This window comes from Pan paniscus, chromosome 16 (genome assembly GCF_029289425.2).
Source record: "Pan paniscus chromosome 16, NHGRI_mPanPan1-v2.0_pri, whole genome shotgun sequence".
Taxonomy (NCBI): domain Eukaryota; kingdom Metazoa; phylum Chordata; class Mammalia; order Primates; family Hominidae; genus Pan; species Pan paniscus.
Window position 1 is genome coordinate 74,716,686 of NC_073265.2, and position 10,125 is coordinate 74,726,810.

A 10,125-nucleotide genomic window follows, 5' to 3' on the forward strand; every position below is an offset into this window, starting at 1 on the left:
TTTCTTTTGAGATGGAGTCTTGCTCTGTCGCCCAGGCTGGAGTGCAGTGGCGTGAGCTTGGCTCACTGCAACCTCCATCTCCTGGGCTCCAGTGATTCTCCTGCCTCAGCCTCCCAAATAGCTGGGATTACAGGCACCCGCAACCACGCCTGGCTAGTTTTTCTATTTTTAGTAGAGACAGGGTTTCTTCATGTTGGCCAGGCTGGTCTCGAACTCCTGACCTCAGGCAATCCACCCACCTTGGCCTCCCAAAGTGATGGCATTACAGGCGTGAGCCACCGCACCCGGCCCAAAAGCTTTGTGTTTTTAAAGATATTAGACATGTTTCTTGTTTTTAAAAGAAATCTTAACAATAATGTAGGAGAATAAGACAAACATTTTTCCAAAAAAGAGAAATTGTTGTGATTATTTTGTCTTATTGGAATGTTGGATACTATAGTCGGCTTCCTTAATCATCAAGCATGCTATGGATTTTCCATTTTTATAGGATCTATATCTCAGTTAAGGTAATACTGGTAATTCTTGTACTCCATTTGAAGATGAAAAATATAGGCCAAAATCACAGACTTTGCACAGAAACTGCATAATGAAGACAGCTCTGGAGGAACACATAGATACACACACACAGACACACATATATATAAAGTATATACACATATATTTTTTAAAGTTTATTTTTTACAGTTTTAAAAGTTTTAAAGCAAAACCCAGCCCTTCCCCTCTCCCAGAGTGGGCGGCCCCTCCCCTTTCTCTGAGTGGGCGGGGACAGCGGTTGCCTGGGCAGCTTTCCTTATGATGCCACAGGTCCCTCTGGACATGCTGCTGCCTGGCCACGCCTCCTTTCCCTTTCATCTTTCTCACTGACCAATGGGCTTGGAGCATTAAGGCCACGCCCCTATTCTGCGTTCCATTGGTGCCCTGGTTACGCCACCTGTGGCTCAGTTGCACAGCTGCCTGGTAGGTGACTGGAGGCATTGAGCAGCGCTCACTGGTATTTCGCTGTTGTGGCCCCAACCCCGCCTCCCTCCCCACCCCGCGATGTCAGAAAAAACACAACAGGGGAAATTGGCCGCAGCCAAGAAAAAGGTAAAACACACCAGGTCATGGCCCCCAACCCAGCCACAGATCCCCTCTGATGACAAGACCGGTGCCAGAGTCCATACCACTCCTGAGGCATACCAGATGGGGCCCCCCAACCCCAGCCCCTCTGGGCTCCCCCAACCAAAGCCTAGTCAGTCAGCCCCACGCCTTCAGCAAGCAGCCCAGTCCCTGCCCTTGCCAATCACCCCAGGGTGACTTTGGGCAGGTGACTCCTGGGGCTCCCTGCTCCATAATCAGCCCTCACCTCCTGCCACCCCAAGCCCAACCTCCCTGGGCTCTTTGGGCTTGCGTCTCCCAGGACCTGGGTCCCCCAGCCCCAGGCCCTGCCCTCACCAGTCATCCCTGGGTGGCTTTGGGCTGGTGACTCCCGGGGCTCCCTACTGCAGACTCTGCCCTCCCCTCCTGCTGCCCCAAGCTCGACCTCCCTAGGCTTCTTGGGCTGGTGTCTCTGGGGACCTGGGTCGAAACCGTGTGTTTCCCTCCCCCATCGTGGAGCAGCGACTCGGGCATCGCGCTGATGTGGTCCCCTCCCCTGGGAGGAGTGGAATGCAATGATGTCACAGTGCCCCTAGGAACTGTCATTACTGCTGCAAGACCGGCCTTTGATCGTACAACCCAGTCCCCTAAGTTTTCTCACCCCATTTCTGCTTCCTCTGGTTGCAGCACAAATTTCCAGCTGGAAGGGGAGTGGAGACTATGGGACCTAGGAGCAAGAGGTTTCAGGCTGCCTTACTCCCTTCACATAGACATTGACAGTGGGAAAAGCCTACACTTCCCCTGTGAGCTCAAAATGTTCACAGTATCTCTGGGTGGCAATGGGAGAATGGGTTTGGTTTCGTTTTTTCCCAGGCTTCTACTTTCCAGAGAGACTTTCACATTTTTTTCTGAGTTCTCCACGGTTCTGGGACCAGACTGCCCTTCAGTGAGTGGCCTCTGAAGTGAGATTTGCTCATCTTCTGTGGAATAGATCTTGGGAAACTGAACTTGACAGCTTGAATCTTCCTCATATCGTCTCAACCTGGGGTACTTTGAGTGCCACAGGATAAATGTGGGACATCTTTCTGAAGCATCATTTTCCCTTGATTCTCTTGAGAAAATGCATTAATGTACTTAGGGATGACAGACACATAGGTTTCCAAGCGTATACCAGACTTCGCTCTGAAATGAGGCTTGGGTTGTCCTCTTTCTGATAAATTCCCGGATTTAATACAAAAGCTGCCTTCTGCCATGAGGACACATTGATATGAAAGTGTGAGAGGTACTGGTGCGCTTCTTCATGCTAGCAGACCTGTGAGGATGTGTGACTCTAAACCACACGGCCTACAGCTCCTGCCTGCTTCATGTTTACTTTTCTACCTCTGCCCCTGGTTTTGGTCCCTGGCAGCTGCTGATTCATGGCAAAACCCCAGAGCTTGGAGTCAGAGGACTGAGTTTAAGTTCCAGTCCTTTAAGTTTAAGTTCCTTTTTTGATCTTTCTTTTTTTTTTTTTTTTCTATCCATGATATCAATCCCTCTCAGTCACTAAGTGATTGTGACAACACCTTGTACAGTTGTTGGTGGCATTACATCAGATGGTATATAAGGGTATTTTGTCAAAACTGTAAAGGAGGATGTGGCTGTAGGGGCTGATCATTCTCATGAGTGTTACTGCTCTTCTTTCCCACAGTTAAAAGCATATTGGCAGAGGAAGAGCCCTGGCATTCCAGCAGGAGCTAACAGGAAAAAGAAAATCAATGGCAGTAGCCCTGACACAGCCACTTCTGGTGGTTACCACTCACCTGGGGATGTGAGTCTCGGCGGGCCAGGGTCCTGGGGACAGGGGGTCCAAGGGGCAGTAGAGGGTAATTGTTAAGATTGTAGATGGACTGTTGGGTACTGGTTAAGAATTCTGGATTTGAATCCTGCCTCTCCGTCTGCTAAGGATTGATTTGGGATTGATTAGCATATGATTTAGGGCAAGTTGCTTGAGGTCTTTGGGCCTCTCTTTTCACATCTGTATAATAGAGGTGGTATTTTTTGACTTCCATTTGTGAAGTTTAAATGAGATTCGTTACTGTTGCTTTTATGTGAATCCTTAGTACATGGCCTGCTGCAAACACCCAGGACACCGAGGAAATGGTCGTTGCTGTTTGATTTTCCTCATCCCCAGTCTCAAGGGGAAGCCAGGCCAATGAGAAGAGCCACTTGCCATCAGGCTGTCCCTTTAGGAGTCACTGAAAGGGCCCCAGGGTGGGATGGTGGGGAGATAAGAACCATGAGAGAAGTTGGCACAAACGAGTTATGGGAAAAAGGGTCCAAGATAGACAGAAAAGAAGCTTTTGCCAGTTGATGGGGGAAGAAAGGAAGTCAGAGGGCTTAGACAGTGAGGGGGGACAGAACATCTCCATGTGCACTCTCATCTCTTGCAGTCAGCAACAGGTATCTACGGGGAGGGTCGTGCATCCTCTGCTACCCTGGAGGATCTGGAGGTCAGAGGCCCTGGGCCGAGATGCAGTGACCCTGCAGGCCAGCCCTCCAACCTCCTCCCACAGCAGGGGCTTGTTGCCCCTCTGCCAGCTGAGGCAGCCCACACACCCCCACCAGCCCTAATGATTATTCTCTCTACCCCTCCCCACAATCTTCCTCCAACTCCTTCTCTCTGCATGCACCTCAGAGCCAGTACCAAGAACTAGCAGTGGCCCTGGATTCAAGCTCCGCAATAATCAGTCAACTCACTGAAAACATCAATTCACCGGTAAGAGTCCAGTGGGGTCCCCTGATTACAGCTGGTCAATCCTGGACTCCAGTTTCCTCTTGGGGCCCTGAAGAAAGGGGCTAGGGGCCCCTGATGCCAAGGGCAAATGGGGAGCTGGGCACCCAGGTCTCACCTGGAGGGACCCCAGAGCACAGAACATGCAGCATGGCTCTTCTGCACTGCCCTGTTTGCTGACTCTCTCTTCTCCAGACACCTCTGCTCCAGTCCTTGCCACACATGCCCTGGGGTTGTCACCTCTCCGGGAAGCACTAGCCTGACTGGTTGTCAGGGGTCCATATTTCTGCCCTGCCTCAGTCCCTAATTTGCTTTTTGAGTCTGGACAAGCCATCTCTCCTCTTTATGCTCGTGTTTCTGGAGGAGGTAGAGAGTATCAAAGGTCTCGGTTAGCTCTGAAAGTCAGAGATTTAAAGGCCCCTAGAATGGAAACCTCAGGGCCAAGGGCTCCTGTCTGTCCTTTGCTGTTTTATATCTCTGCTATGAAGAACTGTACCTGGCCTGTACATGCTCAGTAAATGTTTGTTGAATGAATGCACGTTTCCAAATCACAAACTGGCAGAAGGGGGGTGGGCCTTTCTCAAACTCTGTCTCTAGAGGTTCACCAGCCCCTCCCTCCAGGGCCCTTTTCCCCCTTTGCTTTGGGCAGGTTCGCACATCTAAGGAGGAGAAGAAGCATAAGACACATCGGGTACAGAAGCTTGGGAGGAGCTTGTTCAAATTCAAAAAGCAGACGGGTAAGATGGGGCTGGCATGACCTGGCAGCAGGACTGGCATTAGAGGGCTGTGGGGGTGACTTAGAATGCCCCAGGGAGGTGGGTGGATGGAAGGGCTTTGAGGCAGAGGGAAAGAGGTCTGTGCCAGGAGAGGACAAGTCTTGTCATCTCCATGAGCCTCAGTGTCCCCATCAGTAAAGAGGGAGGAGTGCCCATTGTCCGCCACCCACAGTGCTCTCTATCTGAAAGTGACTTGGAAGATTGGCTACCATCTGGGTGTGAGGAGGCATTAGCAGTGAGGCCAAGTTTGGGAAGCCTGAGAGGAGGAGCTGTGCACCGAAGGGAGGATTTTTTTTTTTTGAGAATCCAGAGGCCCTTATTGTCTGCTTCCTTTGTCAGCTGAACCCCTGGCCCCAGAGCCCCCAGCAGGGCCATCTAAGGTGGAGCAGCTACAAGATGAGACCAACCACCTAAGGAAGGAGCTAGAGAGTGTGGGAAGACAGCTCCAGGCTGAGGTGGAAAACAATCAGATGTTGAGTCTCCTGAACAGGAGACAGGAGGAGAGGCTACGTGAACAGGAGGAGAGGCTACATGAACAGGAGGAGAGGCTACATGAACAGGAGGAGAGGCTACATGAACAGGAGGAGAGGCTGTGTGAACAGGAGGAGAGGCTACGTGAACAGGAGGAGAGGCTACATGAACAGGAGGAGAGGCTGTGTGAACAGGAGGAGAGGCTACATGAACAGGAGGAGAGGCTACATGAACAGGAGGAGAGGCTACATGAACAGGAGGAGAGGCTACATGAACAGGAGGAGAGGCTACATGAACAGGAGGAGAGGCTACGTGAACAGGAGGAGAGGCTGTGTGAACAGGAGGAGAGGCTACATGAACAGGAGGAGAGGCTACATGAACAGGAGGAGAGGCTGTGTGAACAGGAGGAGAGGCTACGTGAACAGGAGGAGAGGCTACATGAACAGGAGGAGAGGCTGTGTGAACAGAAGCTGCCAGGGCAGGAGAGGCTGCTGGAAGAGGTGGAGAAGCTGTTAGAACAGGAGAGGCGGCAGGAGGAGCAGGAGAGGCTGCTGGAGAGGGAGAGGCTGCTGGACGAGGTGGAAAAGCTCCTGGAGCAGGAGAGGCTTCGGCAAGAGGATGAGAGGCTGTGGCAGCAGGAGACTCTGCAGGAGCTGGAGAGGCTGCGGGAGCTGGAGAGGATGCTGGAGCTGGGGTGGGAAGCCCTCTACGAGCAGCGGGCCGAGCCACGCAGCGGCTTCGAGGAGCTGGTGCGTTGCCCCACCTGGGGAGGCTGCCCTCTTCCCTAGCCCTCAAGGCCTTTGTTTCCCCACCTGTAAAATGGGGCATTGTAGCCTTCACATGAAATGGTACTTCTAAAGGCATCTGTGAGCCAGAGCCCTGCTCTGATGGCTGTGGGAGAGAGGGGATATTTTTCTAACCTGCCTCCACCCTTCCCGGTGCCATGGGAGGCAGACACTAAGTTCTGGGGTCTCCAGTTTTAGTGGGTGGCCACTGATTGCTTCTCTCTGTCCAGAACAACGAGAACAAGAGCACACTGCAGCCGGAGCAGCAAGTAAAGGAGCTGAAGAAGTCGGGTGAGCTGAAAGAGACTGTAACCTCCGACCCATCCAAGAAGATGTGGGAGGCGGGCACCAGCCTCTGGGGAGGGGAGGTGCCAGGCCACAGGCAGCTGCAGCCTGGGGACAGGTGACCCCAGCACCCTCCGGGGCAGTCCTATGACTGTTTCTTGCTTCCTGCCCTCTGACTTTTAGAGGTGGGTAGCCCTGGGGTCCTCCCAGGTCTGGACATCATCATCCCAGCTAGAGGCATGGAGCCCCCCAATCACAGAGGAAGAGACAGTGGTATAAGAGGCTCCTTATGTCGGGTGTGGTGGCTCACGCCTGCAATCCCAGCACTTTGGGAGTCTGAGGCAGGACAATCACTTGAGGTCAGGAGTTTGAGACCAACATGGCCAACATGGTGAAAGCTCATCTCTACTAAACTTAAAAATAATAATAATAATAATTAGCCGGGCCTGGTGGTGCATGCCTGTAATCCCAGCTACTCGGGAGGCTGAGACACGAGAATCACTTGAGCCCGGGAGGTGAAGGTTGCAGTGAGCTGAGATTGCACCACTGCACTCCAGCCTGGGACACAGAGTGACACTCTCTCAAAACAAAACAAAACAGAAAAACAAAAAAGACTCCTTAGATTCAAACTGGATTCCGGCCTCGGTTCCACTGGTCATAATTCAACTACTTTGCATCTCTAAGTCTCTGTTTCTTTAACTTCAAAAGGAAGTTAGCCTTTTCCTTGCAGAGGTGCTGAGGATTAAATGAGATAATACGTGGAAACATTAGGCATGTAGCACACTTAGCAGATGGTGGTTGGCTCCGCCTGCTTTTCCACCAGTCTGTGGCCTACAGTTTAAATGCTGGGAGAAAGGACGTGAGATTTGATGCTAGGGAAGGAGGCATGGGGTTCTAGGCAAGGGAGCCAGTCTCTTAGGCCTGGAGCAAGGGGCCAGGGGCCTGGGCAGGCCACAGAGCCCCACAGTGCCCTCGCTACCCTATTAATGGGCCAGGAATCTGGAAGCCAGCCACCACATGTCCTCATGCCCAGGGTCTTCCGGCAGGTGGAGCTGAAGAGCCAAGAGGCTCCGAGTCTGCAGCAGCAGCCAGACCAGTACCTGGAGCCCCAGTCCCACAGGAGCTTGGGTGTGCGGACAAGCAGGGTGGTGAGTAGAGCCCTCAGGCGGGGTGGGCAGGCAGGAGCAGGGGAGGCTCGCACTGTGCTCAGATTCCCACCCCCCTCCCTCTCTCTGAAGATCTTAGTGAGCTGAGCCTCACTGATAGCATGGAGGCTGCACCGGGAGAGGACAGGGAGGGTTCTCCCCCATGACAACCCCACTGCACAGCAGATCCAGCAGCTGCTTCCTCTAATGCAGGACTCCCCAGGAGCACCCAGGCTTGAGTGGAGAAGCTGTTGGTACAGGAGAGGCGGCAGGAGGAGCAGGAGAGGCTGCATGCCATTCTTTTCGGGCCGCCGAGAACAGAGAGCTAAACATCACCATCATCTAAGAGCGGGTCAAGAAATTTAAAAAAAAAAAAAAAACGTTTAAGGGGTTAATATCCTACACAATTCATTTACTTCATTTGAATGTTAGAGCCACTTATGTTTATTTGTGTTTCTAATTTATAGTTTAAATTTATTTGTGTTTCTAATTTATAGTTTAAATTTATTTGTGTTTCCAATTTATAGTTTAAATTTATTTGTAAAAAGTTAAATGAGAGTGGGTCTTTCCCTCATGTTCACTCTGGCATCCTTTAGCATTTTTTAAATTTGATAATTATAGGACGCTAGCATGCATATCGAGTTTGCCCTTATGTGATGGGAGTTCAAACACACAAAGACCCACTATATGCACACAACTGTTCTTGCTGGTTTGGGATAGGCTGCCATGCTTTTTTAATGTTAGTACAGCCTGTATATTCATTACGGAATTCAAATAAAATTTCCTTATGTTCTGCTGTTATGTTTGATCGAATCCTAATCACAGTGAGCTCTTCATTAGCTCAATATGTGGTTTGCCCTCAAGTGCGCGGTCTATTACTTTGTAATATGCCACTGTGAGTACTGACATTTACAGTTGTTTAAAGGTGGAGCGCTGGAAACAGCCTTTCCCCCTTTTTCTGTGTATTGGGGATGGGAGTAATAACATTTTGGGGAGCTTTTTAAATCTCCCAGAAGAGGAAAGTGGCCTGCTCTGGCAGGTGTGTGCAGGATAGAATATGTTTCATTTGTTCCGGTGCCAAGAATGAGCACTGTACTACGGTAGTTCCCTTAGGATTTGCATGTGCTCTGGGCTCATGAAGATATTGCATCATGAGCTGTGGCAGTTGTACTCTTTTTTGATGACCTAAAAGGGGATTATTTCTGAGGAATGAAAGGCTCCCATCATGACTGTGGATGTGGACAACCTTTTCTAGCTGAGAGCATTTATATCTACAATACATTTTAAAGTCAGAGTTCGTGTTCCCTGTTTTAATCACATGACTACATGTCCCAGTACACAAAAGGGCACTGGTTGGCATTCTCCTTAATGTATTTAGTAAAGATCAGAAGAAATCCTTTAAGAGTTTAAATGTCCCTGGAACAGGCATACAGGCTCTAGTCAAGAATGAATTCGAGTGAAGGAAAGCTGCGTGACACCTGGCATTCCTCTATGTTCATGGAGCTTACTTGAAGCTAGAAGATGGATTTTACCATCTAGACCTCTCTGGCTAATACCTAGTCTTCAACCATCTGACATAGGAATTCTTTTTCTTGAATGGAAAAGACTTTAAAAATAATAACAAACATTATTATAAACTAATATATGTGAGAGTACTTAGTTGAAACAAAAAGGAATTTTAGTAGACAGTATTATACTACATTTGAAAATCAAGGAGCAGTTTATGCAACTTAAAATGTTTACAAACTGCAGCGCAATCTACTGTTTGTGAATGTCAAAGTGTCATGAGGAAAGTGTCTATACAATCACGGAGTTATATTTCCTCACAAAGTTCTTTACGAAGAGTGAAATATGTTTTTATACCTCTCAGTTTCAGTTAGAGGCATATTTTGTGTAATATTTATGTTAATGTGCATGATCAATGAATTATTTCAGTCATATGTTGCCTATATCATAACTGGATGATGCTTGGGGAAGAATCAACAGCTAAAACTTCATGAAGTTCTAATGTCTGTGTTCCAAAATACATCATATCATTAGGATGTAGGGAGAGATGTATCTGCGCTCCCTGGGGTGGGCATTTCTAGTTACTAGACCATCTCCACTTTTAGCATTGGGCATCCTCATGATACTTTTATAAATATGACATTAATAGGAGATCAATAATACGATTTTACAGATTGAATAAGAGAATTGCCTGCATTCACTTAAAGATTGCAAATATTGAGCCCTTGTGACTTCAACTGACTCTTCCAGATTGTATGAATTTATCAATGTATTAGATAAACTCAGTTTCAGAATGATAAAGAAAAACTGTTAGACCAAATAATGTGGCTAATTACCAGTGGTAGGATTTCCAGCCCAAGGGTTTAAAATGGACTTAAGCTCCTGTTCTTGCCTTTTATTTTCTGAACTTGCTGCTTTTGCATTCTTTGAGTTCAGTTTAAAGACAGTTACTTTAAGTCCATTTTGAACCCTCAGGCTAGAAATCGTACCACTGTTAATTAGCCACATTATTTGGTCTAACAGTTTTTCTTTATCATTCTGAAACTGAGTTTATCTAATACATTGATAAATTATTTCAAAGGTATTTTTATAGTTCAAATCACTTCACTTTTACCCTGACACGTATAAATGACTAGGAATGACCTTCAGATAGCGTTTAGCATCTGTAACCAATCTGACAACAATGTGTTCATCAGGCACCTGTGGATTAAATCACATACTGGCATATTTAAGCTGAATGTCAGTCTGAAAAATAAATGTACTATATTAACTCAAATACCACTCTCTGTGTAGGTATTTTGTCATAT

The 10,125-nt window shown here is 48.4% G+C and overlaps 2 pseudogenes; both read left to right on the forward strand.

The window, feature by feature from the left end:
* Window positions 1-669: 669 nt before the first annotated feature.
* Window positions 670-9,651, forward strand: LOC117974325 (putative golgin subfamily A member 6-like protein 19; annotated as a pseudogene).
* Window positions 1,032-2,772, forward strand: LOC129394027 (uncharacterized; annotated as a pseudogene).
* Window positions 9,652-10,125: the final 474 nt, after the last annotated feature.